General features: G+C 42.2%; 1 protein-coding gene across 1 annotated transcript in view; it reads right to left on the reverse strand.

Annotated features, from left to right (window-relative positions):
• The window catches only part of LOC124616145 (synaptic vesicle glycoprotein 2C-like), a 408,872-nt gene that overhangs the window by 163,645 nt on the left and 226,276 nt on the right, over positions 1-18,951 (reverse strand). The window lies entirely within an intron of this gene.

Raw genomic sequence — 18,951 nt, forward strand, 5'->3', positions numbered from 1 at the left:
CTTTTATTTGGCATCAGCCTTATGTGCGATTCATTTTATGTCATTGTTCCGTTTTAAACTGCTCCATACACCACAGCACTTTACTAGGCGTGGTTCTACTGTAGGAAGCGTGCCCTTGCCAAAGACCGTTTATACAAGGACCTACAATTCAACAAGGGCTCCAAAATGCAATGCAACTTGGCATTTTTCATATTAGCAAACACTGGTGGAAGTGAAAGTAGTTATCTTACTGATAGTAATTTGAACTACTTCTCCTTTCAAGATTATGCCAGCTACTTTCTCTGCTTTTGGTCTGAAGAAGAAATATGTATGATATGCATGATATGATATGCGAACTCAAGTGACACAGTGGCTTTGCACAACCGCACAGACTACCCATCACACCTCCCGCCTCTATCCAAATTCCCATTCACACCTCAGCCCACTTGGTATTCCCCCAAAACATGAAAGGTGCTGCAGAGCCTTTCCAACCATACTGGAATAGCACCTCAACATCGAATGAAATGGAGGATCCTGCCTGAAATGCAAGCATAGGTGCTTTAATCAAATGAAACTGTATGGTTCCACAGATCTTTGTACAAAGCCACTGTGCCAGGATGGCAAAGTGGTAAGTGCACATGCATAGTTAGCAGGAGATTGGGGTTTGGATCTCAGCCTTGGCACCAATTTTCTTTCATCACCTCAGTCTGCATGTAAACATCACAGATGTTTGAGTCTAGAAGAGGTCTCTGGAACCACATAATTTCACTTGCAGGAACATGTACTTTGAAGTGTGAGCAATTCTTATGTCTTTAACAAGTAAATACTGATTAGATCAGCTTTCTTGGTGAAAATTTAAAATAATCTCATTCATGTCATGAATGGGAGAGACGTGGATATCCTGCACCTCTTCTGCTATTAGTATAGATGGTATTTTATGTACAAAATGCACCAGGAAATGAATACCAAATGAAACATACTTTGCAACAGTATACTATTAGCTTGTTCTTCATTCACTCACCATGTGCCACAGATCTCATCAAGAAGGATAGCGTTAAGGGATGTGGAATATCTTAAGATATACATTAACATAAGACAAGTGACACATATAGATTGAATACGTACATTATATCAACAATAAACTACTCCTATTCTGCTTAATATTATTTATGCTTAGTAGGAAAGTCACTACTTTGAAATAAGCTATTGCTTCCTCAGTTGTACTACAGAACTACTGCTTATATCCTACTGATAGCTTACTATTAAGGAGACTGCCTACACTACACTTGTCCATCCTTCCTTTAGAATACTGCTGCGCGGTGTAGGATCCTTACCAGATAGGACTGATGGAGTAAATTGAAAAAGTTCAAAAAAGGGCAGCACATTTTGTGTTACTGCAAAATATGGGAGAGAGTGTCACTCAAATGATACAGGATTTGGGCTGGACATCATTAAAACAAAGGCATTTTTCGTTGCAATGGAATCTTCTCACGAAATACCAATCACCAACTTTCCACTCCGAATGCGAAAACATTTTGTTGACACCTACCTACATAGGGAGAAACGATCACCACGATAAAATAAGGCAAATCAGAGCTTGCATGGAAAGATTTATGTGTTCATTCTTTCCTCGCACTATACGAGATCGGAATAATAGAGAAATGTGAAGTCAGTTCGATGAACCCTCCGCCAGGCATTTAAATTTGATTTGCAGAGTATCGATGTAGATGTAATATTTCCAAGAATATGTTGGTGTTTTTAGAAGAAAATAATTAGCCATATCTGTAACAACAGAAACTTGTGATTGTGTAAATCACAGTTCAGATGAAATTGACCTTTACAATAATCAATCAAGGAGTAAATGACAAGCCATTTGGGTCAGAATTCCAGTATCATTAAAATGGACTCTGCAAGATGTGCAGTCATATATTTTAACAATATTCTTAGTGCTTGCTTCTGTTGAACAAATATTTTATTTATTTTATGTTCATTGTCCTGAAGACAATTTTGTTAGACAGTGAGGAGTGAAAATATACAAAAATAATACAACACTTATCTTTAGGTCAATTCAATGAGAACTATTTCTCAGAGAAAACATAGTGAACTGGGCTTCTTTTTTTGTTTATTTATAGATTGATTCCATGTAAACTTGTAATCTATTTCAGTCCTAAAGACTTTTAGACACAGTGTGTAATTTAGTATATCACCGCTAATAACTACTTCTGGCGCTGCTTGTTTGTAATCACTTAACATCAGTCTTTGTGACGGAGAGACTTAACCATTAGTTATGAATGTTTTAAGCCTATTTAGTGAGTATCTGATCTATGATATGTCTGAATTGGATACCTGACAATCATTACAATTTCTGAACCCCTTTAAAAGTTATTGGAAGCTGTATATCAAAATGTGTGAATTCCTAAGTGACCAAACTGCTGAGGTCATCGGTTATGTATGTCAAAAATAAGAATGGCCCAATACTGATCCATGCAGTATCCCACATGTTTTGGTCCCACATTCTAAGCTTACTTTCACGCCTGTGTCACAGTAAGTCAATGAGACCCTGTGGTATCTGGTATGAAGGTAAGGCCCCATCCATGCAAAAGGGATGAGACAACATTTCAGTTTTCCAAGAAGAATTTTGTGATCTGAAAAATTACAAATCATACCAACAGAAAATTTTTCCCATTTAGCTCTGCCAGCACTTTATTTTTGAGACAGTTTATGGCTGTCTCCACAAAGAATTCTTTATGGAAGTCAAAATGAGAAGCAGTTAATCAGTTCTAATAAGAAAAATGAGTCAGTATTCTAGCATACCATCACTCTCCAGAATGGACTGGAAGCAGTCGAATGACTCTAATTAGGGAATCTATTGTAACAGCTGTGATGGCCACACTACTGCAGGTAGAAGCAGGGCTACCCTACGCAGATGGAGCATTGCTGAGAGTCCTCAAAGCGAGTGCAGATCAGTGGAGTGCATTGCCCAACAATCCTCAAAGATAAATACTCTGGGAACTGGAAAGATGTCCTGGAAGCTACAGATGAAGCTCTTTATTGGCAATGAGAATAATATGTGGACCACTATGTCAAACTAGTTTCTGTTAAATTTGTAACTTGTGTTAATTTTTGCTTTAGTTAAATATGTGATTTGTAATTTTTATTTGTAAAATTTATGAACTGTATTCTCTCTTTTTTTTCTTTTTTTCTACTTGCAACTTGGAACTTTGGATGTTAGTTGTCACATGACAAATAAATATATCTACTCACAATACAGAGGAGTTGTTGAGTTGCAGACAGGCACACAAAAAAGACTGCTAAACATGTGAGCTTTCAGCCAAAAGGCCTTCTTCTAAAGTAGCAACACACAAACACTCATGAAAACATGATTCATACACAAATGACCACCGTCTTTGGTCGCGGAGGCCAGAATGCGAGCAACTGTGCATGATGGGAGGAGTTCTGAGAAAGACGCATTGCTGGGTGATGTCACAGTGGCGCATGGAGCAGCTGAGTCAGGGAGCAGTGGGTAGCAAGGTGACTCCGCACTCTGCTACAGCAAAACATGCCAGGAAGTTGGACAGTGTAGAAAACCACAGCTAAAATTGACAGCAGCAGCCTTCAGTGGCAAGTTGGGAACAACAGTGGAACTGATGTTGACATCTAGTGGTGAAACCTCTAACATATTCAGCAATGCCACGAGGCTGCAGACTGGCCCCACAGCAGCTATCTAGCAGTGCAACTGGTGAGTTGTAAACAAAGACACATGACCACACTGAACATCAAACATTGCAACTCATGCTAGCATCAATAGATGAGTGGTGATGAACTGCTGGCACATTAGTAAACTACATTACATTATCTTCAGAGCATATCATTTTATGTTACATTTTGCATTACTACGAATAACTGTAAACAGCATTTTCGATATTTTTCAAAGTTTTGCTCTGAAGTACGCTTGTGTGTGCATATTTACATCACTAGGATGATAGCTTGCAGCTGCAGTTCTGATGTACCATAGTGATAATTCTAAATTACAGATTTACATGTTTATTAACATACGAAGTGCATGTTACCTCTGTGAGAAATGGTATATTGACAGTGTGACAACAGAATAGTGTCACAGCATAGAGATAAGATTTCCACGCTATTTATTAGTAAGTACATATATGTAACACGTGTAAGTGTTACAAGCATGCAGGGCATACTAACCCCCCCCCCCCCCCCTACTTCATGGGGCAGTGGTGCTCCTTTTACTGAACCAGAGATGTTAAGCTGCAAAAGAGGACCCACTCACCCCCTCCTCCCCACAGTGCGAAACATGTGAGGAAAGGCTGCGGCAGGGCGATGTCTGCCGAAAGTGATGTAGGCAGCTGAGTGGTGGTGGATGCGATGGAAGAGACTCCGTAGTCGGCAAGGTGTGGTGAGGATGGGAGAGTGGGGGGGGGGGGGGGGACACCCCCAGCTTGGTGCTTGCTGTGTGACTAACAGATTGTAACCAGTGGCGTTAACAGATAAGGAAGCAGACTTGGCAGTGTCATTAATTGTTGCTGGCTCAGGAGCGGCGTTTGAAGAGGGAGGCATGTTAATGGCGTAGCCTTGCATTGTTGCATCCACAGGAGGTATTGTGGGACTAGTGGCAATGGAAGCTGGGACAGTGATGGTGAATGTACCATCTGCTGAAAAACTGGAGGTAAGTCCTGCCTTGTCAACTTGTGGTGAGAGTGCTTGCACCTGACCACCTGCCTGTGTATGTAGTGGTAATCATGAGATCAGTATCATGTAATGTGATGGATATGTTGTAAGGCAGAAAATCATGGGAGATTCACATGCACTTAGACATTGACTAATGAATGCATAGGAGGGGAGGTGAGAGGGGGAACTGGGAGTGTGTTGTGAAATGTCTGCTAAAGTCCACACTGGTTTAAGCCGCTTCACTGAGACTGTCGTTTGTTACAATTACAATGTCAAAAGTGTTTGTATCATGCCTTTACATGCTGTATGGTCCTGTAAATGGCGGTTGTAGGTTTAGTTTTATTGTGTCTGCATGTAGCATTACATGAGGACATGTGGTGAGATCTTTATGAATATAAATTATCTCTGTTATGTGAGGAGAGGGGGTGGCATACGGATGTTTTGTTTACGTGTGCACAGGCACGCAAATAGATCTGGTTAGGTCGTGGTCCGTGAGGACCATTTCATGTGCTGTGAATTCAGCGGGTAGAGTGAGGAGCTCACAGTGTAGTATTTCAGTGAACGATGCTTCGAGGTCATCTTTATGTGCTGTGCAAATGCCCAGGACAACCTATGGAAGGGCCTCCACCCATGATTCTGAGAGGCACAAGAGAGCAGCTTCCGTCGTCCAATGTCAGCGACTATTCCATAAGGCCACTGGTTTGAGGGGTGGAACGCATTTGTGTGGAACTGGTGGCATTCACATAGATGGCAAGAACTCATAGAACAGTTGGGATTCAAACTGCAGACCCTGGTCTGACATTAAGGAAGCTGAGCAGCTGAATCTGGCAATCCAAATGTTTATATGCTGTTATGTCGGATAAGGGTGTGGCCTCCACCCATCATGTCACACAATCTGTCATTGACAGAATTTAACGGTAACCGTGTGATTTGGAAAGTGGCCCTATGGTGTCAATGTGGATGTGCTGGACCTCCCCCTTTGAAATCAGGAATTTACCAAAGGGGGCTGTGCATGGTGTCCAGCTTTTGCCTGCTGGCATAGAATGCAAGTCCTGGTCCATGTGGCATAAACCCCTTTTTACTCTTATTCCATGATGAGATGTATGTTAGGGCACACACCTGGATGTGCAAAGTTGTGGAGAAGGTCAAAAATTCTCTTGTAGGCAGTTGTGACACTTCACTAACCTGAGAAGTGGTCATAGTAGCAGCGCCATGATGGTGATAAGTGTTGTGATGATGAAGGTAATTGAGATGCTGTTAAGCTGTGTGTAGTGGTGTGGTGGCGTCCACGATTTGTCTCTGCAGTTGTTCCCTGGTGAGGTGCATGACCTCATTGTCATGATGTAATGATGAGTACAGCCTTTAAGCGTAGCTGGTTGAAAAGTGCTTTGCTTTGTAGCTTCATGTTCAGTGGTGTGTCAAGTGGTGGCAGTATGACTGATGGTGTTGTAGTGCCGACAGGTAGTGTATCACTGACCACACCGCAGGTAGACTGCTGGCTGTTACTCGTAATAGGAGGGCGTGATTAAAATCTGACAGTAGTTATTAGTGATGGAGGTGGTCAGCTCCCAGGACTGGTTTAGCTGTTTCTGCCACTAGGAACGTTCAAGGTACATGCATATCAGTGCCAAGGTCGAACATGATGTGTACAGTTCCAGCAACTGAGATTACAGTGTCACTGGCTGCGATTATAGTGTCATTGGTCATGCACAGCTGTAGAGGTGACAGCGACAGTGCATGAGAGCGGGTGGTAGAGTGATCACATCAGCCCTGGTATCAATGAGGAAATACGTGGGCAGGCGCCTGTCAAGGATGAATAGTCAAGGACCATCTGCCCATTGAAACACTACGTCAGTGCTGTTTTGCTGTGATGTGCAGAGGTGTCTTGCTAATGAAGAGTGGCCTCATGCACCTACATCACAACACTGTACTAGTCTGGATAGGTGCAGCTTTGTCAGCAAAGCTGTGCATCCTGCCCAAATCAGCTGTGAAACCAGCAATAGCGTCATCATGTGCTGGGTGTGAAAGCAAGCAATGCATTTGGCTGGCGCGGCTTTTGTTTATAAACGGAGTATGGGAGGTGGCCAGCTGGGAGGTCGAAAACCTTGCCTGTCGTGGCAGGTGAATGTTGTCTGTCAGGGCTGTGAAAGCCGCTCGGGGTGGTAGAGGCAGGGGACATGGCCCAGTTCGGGTCACTCTGACCATTGTTGGGAGGACTGCAACTGTGCGGAATGTCAAGGCAGCTCAGCCATGATTGTGCAAAATCGGTTTCGGTGCTTGTGTACTGGGTGTTGACTGCAGCTAAGCGCTGCTGGTTATTGATTAGAATGCGGTTTTGTGATAGTGCCTGCATTCTGTCAGTGAGTCAAAGTTTAAACTCTAGTGATGCCTGCAGATGCACTAGCATTGCTGTCTGGATGTTCTCTGGCAGTTTTTTGAGCCAAAGTGTCCATAGTGCATGATCAGGCAGGAGCACTGGGTCAATAAAATTCGCAGGTGGCGCCAGAGCAAAGACAGCATGCTGATCCCCAAGTAGTCTCATTGACGACAAGATGTAGCTGTTGTTCGGGAGTGCATGTTAGTCATTGCAGCAGTAGTCTCTTGGCAGTTTCGTATTTGCGAGAAGCCAGAATGTCCAAAAGCATGTGGCACTGTTTCTGAAGTGGTTAAAAAGAGTGGTGAACTTCTCATTGTCCCCAATGATGCCACAACTGACATCAAAACTCATTGAGAGCAGACTACATTGTGGGAGAATTCACATGGAACAATGGGCAGACATTGGTGGATGGTATGATGGTCATCAGTGGTCTAATTGAAAGGTACCATCACGAGGTGGGCGTGGCACTGCGTGGGAGTGTCTGTGTGTGAGATGGGCAGGAAATGTGGCTTGACAAAGGGCAGTGCATGATGAAGCAGGTCATCTCGCAGCATGGGTGGTGTCAGTGTCATGTGGCAATGTGTGTAGAACTCAGATGGCTGTTTGAAGAATGGCTGCCTATGTGAGTGAAGTTCTGGGGCTGATGCAGTAGGTACGACTTTCCAAATGTAAGATGTCCAAGACAGCAGAAAATGCATGTCAGAGTACGCACAAGGTCTCAGCACTGTACTGAAGAAAGGCATAGTCCATTCATTATTACCCAGAAGCACTGTTTGTGTCTCATGAAGTTTGTGTGGACATGCAGTTGTTCGCAGTGCAGTTGACACTGGTGTGACATCATTCGAACCGGGAGGAAGTAAAACATATTCTCAGAGTCCATTGTTGGTTTTGCTGCTGAGTGCAGGCAATTCAAATACGAAGACAGTGCAAGGCCAGAAGTGAGATGGTTGTGATGTCCTGCATGGCTTGGATATGAGTGACATCATAGTCTGTCTCCCAGAACTTGCATTTGGTCGCAATGGATGGAACAGGATTTGGAAAATCAGAATGCACAGATACAGAAAGGTGACGTGAACCTTGATTCTATGGTCCATTGGCATTTGGATGACAGTATGGAATTATGGACTGATACGGCACAGGCCATTATTGTTCAACCATAAAGGCACGTTCAAATAGTTAATGCGAGTGTCACAGCACTCATAATCATTAGCACTGCGACATGTGATGTTTTGTGCTCTTCACATATTGAAGGCACTTAAATTAACATTTGTTGTGGAGGCGAGCAGCCATAGTTTATTGTGACTTCCTGCTGCATTTTTGTCTGAAATACCAGGAAAAGTTTCAGTTAGTGTCAAACATGGAACGTTTATCAAGAGGAACTCTTGAAATTTGACAAGTTTCGTGGTACAGTTTGCTGCTTGGCTTCAGTGGAATTCGAGGTTGGTCCAAAGACGTAGCAAAAAATGAAGGCATTGTCGTTACGTCGTTCGGCACTATAGTATCGTCTAAACCTTGGCAGATATTTTGCGATTTTGCAAACAGGATGTTTATGGAATTCATGAGCACTTGTTGAGAGATATCATCGACACTGCCAAAGAAATAGTAAGGTTGTACTGTTTGTAAAGGCAGCATTCTTGGTGGAATAACCAACGTGGCAGATTTTCAACTTACGAGCAAAATTGCGGTGTGATACAGAAATTTGGCATCACCACAGTGGGAAATGGGGTTCCAGCAGTGTAATAGCAGAATAGTGACTCAACATAGAGATACATTTCCACACTACTTATTAGCAAGCATAAATACATAACACACGCAAGCATTATGAGCGTACAGAACATACTAACTCCCACAGCCTCGCACAGCAGCAATTGTCATTTATAGACTCATAGATGTTATGCCGCCACATCTCAATGTTTAATGTCAAACTGTGAATGTTGAAGTCAGTGATTTACTTTGATAGACTGCATTTAATCATGATAATTGTTTTGTCAATTTGGGTTAATTGGAATGGAATGGTGAAAGCTTATTTAATTAATTGCTGATCAGGAAGAGTTTGGGTTACCACGGGTTATTTAGTAGTAACTCCTAATAAGTTATAATTAATCACAAGTCTTATGAGCCAGAGCAAGAGGTAAAAGACATTGTAGCAGGAAAAAAGGAAGTGGTGCTGGAAGGTAAGGATGATTCAGAAGTCAGTGTTTGCAGTCTATTAGCTGACAGTCCATTAGGTTGTTATACCAATACCCCCAAGACACTAATGAAATTGGCGAGAGACAAACCAGACACTGATGGGGGTCAGTCACAAATAACGTTGGCAGTGATGGTAAAGACAATGCAAGAAATATCAAAAGAAAACATGGAAAAGAAGTCGTGAGAAAAATGAAGAAAGATGGCGTAAAACCCAACAGAGCTTACATCAAATGAACCAGAAGAATGAAAAAAAAGCAAAAGAAATGTTAAAGGTAAAAAGAAAGAAACCAAAGAAAGTATAGAGAAGGCATTACAAGAAAATCTGAAGGGGTTCCAGGAACAAATGGAGAGACACTTAGATGAAAGAGATAGCAAACACAGCAGAACACAGACCAACTCTGAGAAGATAATTCTAGGATGAGAATGCAGATAACAGGAAAATCTAAGGAACATGTTGTGGAAGACTGAAATACAAGTGAAGATTCAAGAAGTCAAGACATGTTATGACCAACAGATTGAAGATATAACAGAGATGCCACAAGAATGCAAAATCACTATTACAAAACTAGTAACTGAGGAATTTGAATTGGATTTGGATTTAGGGGAAGAAATAGCAGCACAGAGGCAGGATGATGACTAATAAATCAAGCAAAAGATCAGCCATTTGCAAGAAAGTACACGTGAACAGGAGAATAAAACTAAAGAAACTGATGGGAAGATTAACAATGAAACTTTTATAGTAGAGGAAGACAGTGTCATTATGATAACAGATAATTTGTAATTTTATTTATCCTGTAGATCATACATTGTGTGCAGAGATGCACATGATGATATAGGACAAGTCAAAAATGAAGAGGTGGTGATACATGGTTAAAATGAATATGACACACACGTCTGCATTGAAGTGTTCAGGTTTTCATATGAAGTACAGAACATGGACAGAACAAGTAACATGAAAATTCAAAAGTATACATAAAAAATGGAAATACAAAAGTACTATATACATTTACTATTCATTACTAAAGTAAGACACTAAAAGTGACACACTTCTGTATTATGGTGTTCGGGTTTACATACAAAGTACATAACATGGACAGAATGAATAACATGGAAATTTAAAAGTAGACATTAAAAATGAGGAGTAAACCCGCTTCTATATTATGAAGTTTAGGTTTGCACACAAATGTGTAGAGCATGGACAGAAAAGTAATAATTTAAACTGAGTTATATTGTGTATAAGATGATGAGCTTTTAAGTAGAAATTAGAATTTTATGTTAAGAACTGCAGCAAGGGAATAAAAACAGTGATTTAATAAAATTTGTTCCAGTTTTGTTCTCATTACATTCAGATTATTAATTGTCTTGATTTATGATTGGAGACAGCTGTAAATTTTTATGCCCATATATTTAACAAGGTCAGCATGTAATTTGCTGCTGTAAGCTATAATTTTTACCTGAGCTTTGTTTCTAGTATCATGAGCTTGGCAGTCTAGATTTTTCTATAGGGTTCATAAATGACGAGCTACAAAACAAACCAGTTCCATTTATTTTAATTATAATTCATTTTATTTCTTTATTTATTCATCTGTAGACAACAAATATTGATGGATGTTGTCCAAAAGTACATGTAAATTTATGGGAAACAATCTGTGCAAAAGGAACATACAAAATTTTACATTAAGTAGTACAAAGAATAATACATACATTAAGTAGTACAAAGAATAATACATACAAAATTGTACAAAAAATAATACTTGGTCATACCAGACACAGTAATACAACTTTTTATACATATATACTAACAGTACTGTAACTGCATAGTCTGTTTGCCCTAATGCTTTACTTTTGTCTTCCCTGAACAGGAAGCCCTTATATTCACTACAATAATTCAGTAAAGATTTTACCACACTCAACAGCTGTCCATCAGATTTCAAAAATTAACAGAAACTTTAGGGGATGAAAAAACACTATCGGAATTATGTATTGGCCTAAATAGTCATTTACTGAGTAAAAACACTGCTCAAGTAGAAATTCTTTAAATTCTACTTTAAATCTGTTTTCATCTTCTAACTTTCTAATGTTGGCTGGCAGTATGTTGTAGAGTTTTGTACCCATATGGTTCACATGCCTTTTTGTGTGTGTTCTTTTTGTTCGTTGAGTATGGAGTGCTGTGCTATTTATATATATACAGGGTGGTCCATTGATAGTGACCGGGCCAAATATCTCACAAAATAAGCATAAATCGAAAAAACTAGAAGGAACAAAACTCGTCTAGCTTGAAGGGGAAACCAGATGCCGCTATGGTTGGCTCGCTAGATGGCACTGCCACGGGTCAAACATATCAACTGTGTTTTTTTAAATAGGAACCCCCATTTTTTACTACATATTGTTTAGTATGTAAAGAAATATGAATGTTTTAGTTGGACCACTTTTTTCGCTTTGTGATACACAGCGCTGTAATAGTCACAAACCTGTAAGTACATGGTATCACATAACATTCCGCCAGTGCGGACGGTGTTTTCTTCATGATACATTATCCCTGTTAAAATGGACAGTTTACCAATTGCGGAAAAGGTCGATATTGTGTTGATGTATGGCTATTGTGATCAAAATACCCAACGGGCGTGTGCTATGTACACTGCCCGGTATCCTGGATGACATCGTCCAAGTGTTTGGACTGTTTGCTGGATAGTTACATTATTTAAGGAAACAGGAAGTGTTCAGCCACATGTGAAACGTCAACCATGACTTACAACAAATGATGATGCCCAAATAGGTGTTTTAGCTGCTATCGCGGCTAATCCGCACATCAGTAGCAGACAAATTGCGCGAGAATTGGGAATTTCAAAAACGTCGGTGTTGAAAATGATACATCAACATCGATTGCACCCATACCATATTTCTATGCACCAGGAATTGCATGGCGAAGACTTTGAACATCATGCCACTGGGCACAAGAGAAATTACAGGACGATGACAGATTTTTTGCACGCGTTCTATTTAGTGATGAAGCGTCATTCACCAACAGCGATAACGTAAACTGGCATAATATGCACTACTGGGCAACGGAAAATCCACAATGGCTGCGACAAGTGGAACATCGGCGACCTTGGCGGGTTAATGTATGGTGCGGCATTATGGGAGGAAGGATAATTGGCCCCCATTTTATCGATGGCAATCTAAATTGTGCAATGTATGCTGATTTCCTATGCAATGTTCTACCGATGTTACTACAAGATGTTTCATTGCATAACAGAATGGCAATGTACTTCCAAAATGATGAATGTCTGGCATATAGCTCGCATGCGGTCGAAGCGGTACTGAATAGCGTATTTCATGACAGGTGGATTGGTCGTCGAAGCACCATACCATGGCCTGCACATTCACCGGATCTGACGTCTCCGGATTTCTTTCTATGGGGAAAGTTGAAGGATATTTGCTATCGTGATCCACCGACAATGCCTGACAGCATGCATCAGCACATTGTCAATGCATGTGCGAACATTACGGAAGGCGAACTACTTGCTGTTGAGAGGAATGTCGTTACATGTATTGTCAAATGCATTGAGGTTGACGGACATCATTTTGAGCATTTATTGCAGTAATGTGGTATTTACAGCTAATCACGCTGTAACAGCATGCATTCTCAGAAATGATAAGTTTACAAAGGTACATGTATCACACTGGAACAACCGGAATAAAATTTAAAAAACCTACCTGTTACCAACTGTTTGTCTAAAATTGTGAACCATATGTTTGTGACTATTACAGCGCCATCTATCACAAAGCGAAAAAAGTGGTCCAACTAAAACATTCATATTTCTTTACGTACTACACGAATATGTAATAAAAAATGGGGGTTCCTATTTACAAAAACACTGTTGATATCCGTTTGACCTGTGGCAGTGCCATCTAGTGGGCCAACCATAGCACCATCTGGTTTCCCCCTTCAAACTAGACAAGTTTTGGTCTTTGTAGTTTTTTTGTTTGATGCTTATTTCATGAGATATTTGGCCCGGTCATGATCAATGGACCACCCTGTGTGTGTGTGTGTGTGTGTGTATGTGTGTGTGTGTGTGTGTGTGTGAACTTTAAGCTTGTTGAATAAGGGTTTGCATTGTGTCTGTGGATGACTGTATTATTATTCAGATAGCCCTCTTCTGTAACAAAAAGATTTGTTTTAGACGGCAAGTGGTCGAACCCCAAAATATTATTCCGTATGTTGCAAGAGACTGAATATATCCTAACATGCCATGCTGGCACCCTCTGACGTACAAACATTTGCAATAATTCTAAGAGCAAAACAAGCTGAGTTAAGTTTCTGCACAAGTTTCATCACACAATCATTAACATTAAAGATTTTCATCTACATGAATCCCCAGCAATTTTGTTGATGCCACTCTGTCTATGGCCTTGTCACCCAACAACAGATCAAGATTTACATTTTGACATATTTTCCCAAACTGCATACAATTAATTTTATTTGCATTTAATGTCAATCGGTTTGCATTGAACCAAGTGTGGACATTCTTTATTACTTGATCAGTAGTAGTTCGCAGCATTTGCTTTGGTGCACCTATTATCGCACTAGTGACATCTGCAAATAGTATGGCCTTTGTTGCCCCATCTAAGGTGTGAAAGTCATGTATGTAGACAAGGAACAATTAGGGACCTAGAATACTGCCTTGCAGCACTCCTATTTCCACTTTTTTTGCACCTGATACTAAATTTGTTTTGCGGTGGGAGTAATCTGACATCACTCCTAATGGAGGGTTGAGAAACAAGACAGATGAAGTTACTGTATGCCTAGAAGATGTGATAAATTCTGAAGTATAGATGTTCTGTGCCTCTCTGAGCACCACTTAATCACAGAGCTGGAGAAGTTAAATATCAGGGATTACAGACTTCCATCATTTTCATGTAGAGTTAACATGGAAAAAGGACAAGCTGCAACAAAATGAAAAACTCAGACACAAAGAAAAAAACATTGAACAAATAGTTTTTTGTTGATCAGAACCTAGTAACATTTGTTTGTGAGTTGTTACGACAGAATGGGTTCCATAAGATTTACGCTGAGACATCAATGTTAGTTCAGTATAATGCTCCTCTGGAAAACTTTCAGCTATTTATGAGAAATCTAGATTCATTATTGAGCTACCTGTCAGACAAGAAGAAACAGACAGTAGTTTGTGAAGATTTCAATGCAGATTTATTAAAAGATTCGGACAGGAAAAATGAACTAAAATTAATATTTGCAGGTTTCAATCTAACTTCAGTACTCTATTTTCCAGCTTGAGTGCAGCAAAATAGTAAGACACTGACTGATAAAAATTTTATAATTGTGGTCAGACTGAACCAATTAATGTGTACCCAATTGCAAATGGACTATCTGATCATGATGCACAATTAATGGAAATAAACAGTATGACATCTTAAAACCCTGAGACAGGTTCAAACAAAGCAGTAAGGCTTATTAAAGCAAACAGGATTCAATGTTTTAAGAATAAGTTAAAAGAGGTGGTATAGGATGAGGTATACACTGATGAGCCAAAACATTATGACCACCTGCTTTATAGGTTGTTTTTCCATCTTTTGAATTAAATAAATCACTGATTCTGCATATCACAAACCTGACAGTTTGTTGGTAGGATTGTGGATGTATGTGGCATTAGATGCCTATGCAAAGGTCATGTAATTTATGTAAATAATAGGCCGCTTATTATACAAGGTGATGGCGCATGATAGCGACCCAGGTGGGTTCCATAAGATTTACACTGAGACATCAATGTCAGTTCAGTGCAGTGCTCCTCATGGTGCATGATAGCAACCCAGGTGGGTTCCATAAGATTTACACTGACATATCAACGTTAGTTCAGTATAGTGCTCCTCAAACAAATGTGGCATGGTTCTGGCTCCAAGACATAGACAACTGTACTGCTGAAAGTTGACATCGGCATCAGGGAAGGCATTAAGCAGGAAGAGGTGCAAATACTGCTCCCAGCAACCTGATTCCGTGGCGCGCTGCACGTTTTGAGCCGCCATTCACCTCAATGACAGCATTTGTGGAGGCGACTATTGACCTAGTGTAGAAAAAAAAATGTGATTCATCCTAATGAAATGTTTCCATTGACTGACTTATTTGATTGTGTTTATTTATTAATTTATTATTTGTCCCATAGATCAAATCAGTACAATGGCTTGTACAACTGATATGGGATAAGTCAATACAAATATACATGAGGGAATATGGTATAGTTGTAGGTAAACAACTAGAATTCTCTCATATACAGATTTATTCACACTTAGCGTCTACACAGATAAAAGTCCGGAGGCTAACTGCCGTTAGCGTCCAACATGCTCTCCAAAGCCCTCTCCTCAAAGATAGCACACTTACGCACAGAACAAATATCGATTTTTATGGCGCTCTATGCCACATAGCACCCCCCCCCCCCCCCCCCCCAACCCCCGCACAGTATGGAGTACGTCCCTGTGAATGGGGGGGGGGGGGTGAGAAGTTAGGAAGGTAACGCACAGTTCTTCTGCGTCAGGCGGAAGCGGTCGACTGGTAGGAGACCGGGGGGTGAAGCCCGGTACCTCAACGGTGAAGTCAGCAAGCGACGCCGGCGGCTGAAGACGACGTCCCGTCCTGGAGTGAAGGTGTAGCACTTCGTCAGCCGGCAGGCGGAGAATCACCTTGCCAGAAGGCCTAACAAAGGCACGCAAATTGCCACATGCAGCACTTCTGCTCAATTTAAAGCGGCGCACCACACGAGATTCTGCACTTCCTCCCTCAATATTGTCACACGCGAGTACCACACACACTGTATCGCCATCTACAACCACAGATAATTTATGTATGTCATCAGGGTGCACATGTGTTGTGAATTCTTGGATGGCACCTGTACGAGCAATGGTAGGGAGGCAGGGAGGTGTGGGAAAGCCATGGCAGGGGGATGGATCTGCTAAGAGGGGGGTGGCAGGTGCACTAGACTGTGCAGGAGACAACCTCGGGCGATCAGCTGACAGACGAGGGAGCGTGACCAAAGGCAACGAGGAGCCAGCGTGGGTTGAACGGCGTGACAAAGAGCTGTCACACGAAGATGGTAACACAATGGTAGAATCCGAGTGGTTGGCAGTTCGACTGCAAGGGCTGTGAGGAGTGAAGCCCCGAAAAGATTGGCCACTCGAATTAGATGAACGCGGAGAAGGAGCAGTGCTTGGCAGAGAAACACGCTGTGAAAAATCAATACCCAAACGCATGGTGTGGGAAGATGGATGGCCGCTCGAAGCAGGAGTGGGAGAAATAGGGGAAGAATCAGGGAGGTTCACCTGAGGCTCAATGAAAGCTGGTTTCACTCGGTTGAGTGAGACCGTGGTTACAGAGTCTTTTATGAGGAGATCCATGTTATTCTCAGAGCGTTTGACGAACTTGTAAGGATCTGTGTAGGGTGGCTGAAGCGGGGCTTTGACTGAGTCATCTCTGGGAAACACGTACTCACAAGAGTCTAGCGTGCGCGGTACGTATACGCGCGGAGGTGTATGAGCAGCCGGAGGTGGCGGCTGAATTTTGCTGCAGTGCAAGCAGAGGGCCGTGGAAGTGGGGTCGGAATGACTAATTCTCCAGGCAAAACCAGAGGTTGGCCATATACAAACTCAGCTACGGACCCCTTGAGGTCTTCCTTGAAAGTCGCACGAAGGCCAAGAAGCACGAAGGGCAGTGCCTCTGTCCATAGTGAGTCCTGGCAACGCAGGGCAGACTTCAGGGTGCGATGTCATCGCTCGACAAGCCCATTGCTTTGGGGGTGGTATGCAGAAGTATGAATTTTGACAATACCACACATTTTACATAAGTCAGAGAAAACTGAAGACTCGAATTGTCAAAAAAATGGTTCAAATGGCTCTGAGCACTATGGGACTCAACTGCTGAGGTCATTAGTCCCCTAGAACTTAGAACTAGTTAAACCTAACTAACCTAAGGACATCACAAACATCCATGCCCGAGGCAGGATTCGAACCTGCGACCGTAGCGGTCTTGCGGTTCCAGACTGCAGCGCCTTTAACCGCACAGCCACTTCGGCCGGCTCGAATTGTCACCCCTGGTCAGTGGTGAGGTAACAGGTGAGCCAAATCTAGAGATCCACGAATCTAAGAATGCTCGACTTACTGACTCAGAGGTAATGTTCGGAATAGGCACAGCCTCAGCCCACCGAGTCATCCTGTCAATAGCTGTAAACGAGTAACGGAAACCCTCGGAGGGGGGCAAAGGGCCTACGAGGTCGACATGAACATGGTGAAACCGGCCTGGAGGTTGGGCAAAACAGCAAAGGGGTGGAGAAGTGTGACTGGAAACTTTGTTCTGTTGACATACCATGCATGCCCTTGCCCAAGACTGACAGTCACGGCGCATGTTTCTCCAGACAAACCGTTCAGCTACCAGACGGGTGGAGGCTTCGACACCGGGGTGTGCTAATGTGTGTAGTTTGTCAAAGACCTGGCGTTGAAGGGGCTTAGGAATGAATGGCCGCAATGTACCAGTCGATTCATCACACCACACTAAGTCAGATATGCCAGGGAAAGTAGAGCGTACCGGTTGGAGAGAGGAGCTGTGGTCTGAAATTAACTGCATGGTATCAGGGTCTGCCGATTGCAACCGAGGTAGGTCCGTTAAGTCAATTAAGGTTGTGACAGCACCAACACGCGAGAGAAAATCAGCGACCACATTGCCCGCTCCTCGGATGTAGCGAATGTCATTTGTAAATTGCAAGATGTAATCGATGTAACGAAAGCGTCGTGGGGGCGGATCAGCCACAGGACTTTTTATGGCAGGAACCAACGGCTTGTGATCAGTGAGCACATAGAAATCTCGTCCCTCAACATCAGTTCTGAAGTGTCTTATGGCCTCGTAAACTGCAAGTAGTTCTCTGTCGAATGCTGAGTATTTCTTCTGCGCGTTGTTTAGCTTTTTTGAGAAAAACTGCAGGGGGGTCGTAACATCGTTGTATGTCTGACTCAGTACTGCGCCGATAGCATTGTCACTAGCGTCAGTAGTGATAAACATTGTGGCGTCCGCCCGTGGGTGAGCAATAGTGACAGTGGAGGCCAACAGCTGTTTGAGTTCACTAAATGCCTTGTCCATGTCTGATGTCCATGGTACCTGGCGGGTGCCAGAAGTTTGTGGGCCAGCGAGAGCATCTGTGAGAGGAGCCTGCACCGCAGAAGCGGCTGGCAAATGTTTCCGGTAATAATTAACTGTTCCGATGAACCTGCGTAATTCCCTGTAGGTCTGAGGGCATAGCATCTCGAGAACAGGCTTGATCTTGTCCTGTGGTGGTGTCAGACCATCCGATGACACAACGTAACTTAGGAATGTGACGGATGACTGGTGCAATTGAGTCTTTTTATTGTTCAGTTCAATACCAGCGGCTGCTAAAATATCTGTTACGACTTGAACACGCTCCTCACTCTGTTCTAAAGTAGAAGCAAAAACCAATATGTCGTCCATATATACGAAACAAAAGTCTAGATGGGATAAAGTTTGATTGATGAAACGCTGCCACGTTTGGGGTGCATTTTTCAACCCAAACGGCATAAATTTGTATTGGAACAGCCCGAAGGGAGTGGTTATGGCAGTGTTTTCAATGTCCTCCGGAGCCATAGGAATCTGATGAAATGCATGCTTACAGTCCAAAACAGAGAAGTACTTAGCACCTGCGAGC

The sequence above is a fragment of the Schistocerca americana genome, chromosome 5, assembly GCF_021461395.2.
Source record: "Schistocerca americana isolate TAMUIC-IGC-003095 chromosome 5, iqSchAmer2.1, whole genome shotgun sequence".
NCBI lineage: Eukaryota > Metazoa > Arthropoda > Insecta > Orthoptera > Acrididae > Schistocerca > Schistocerca americana.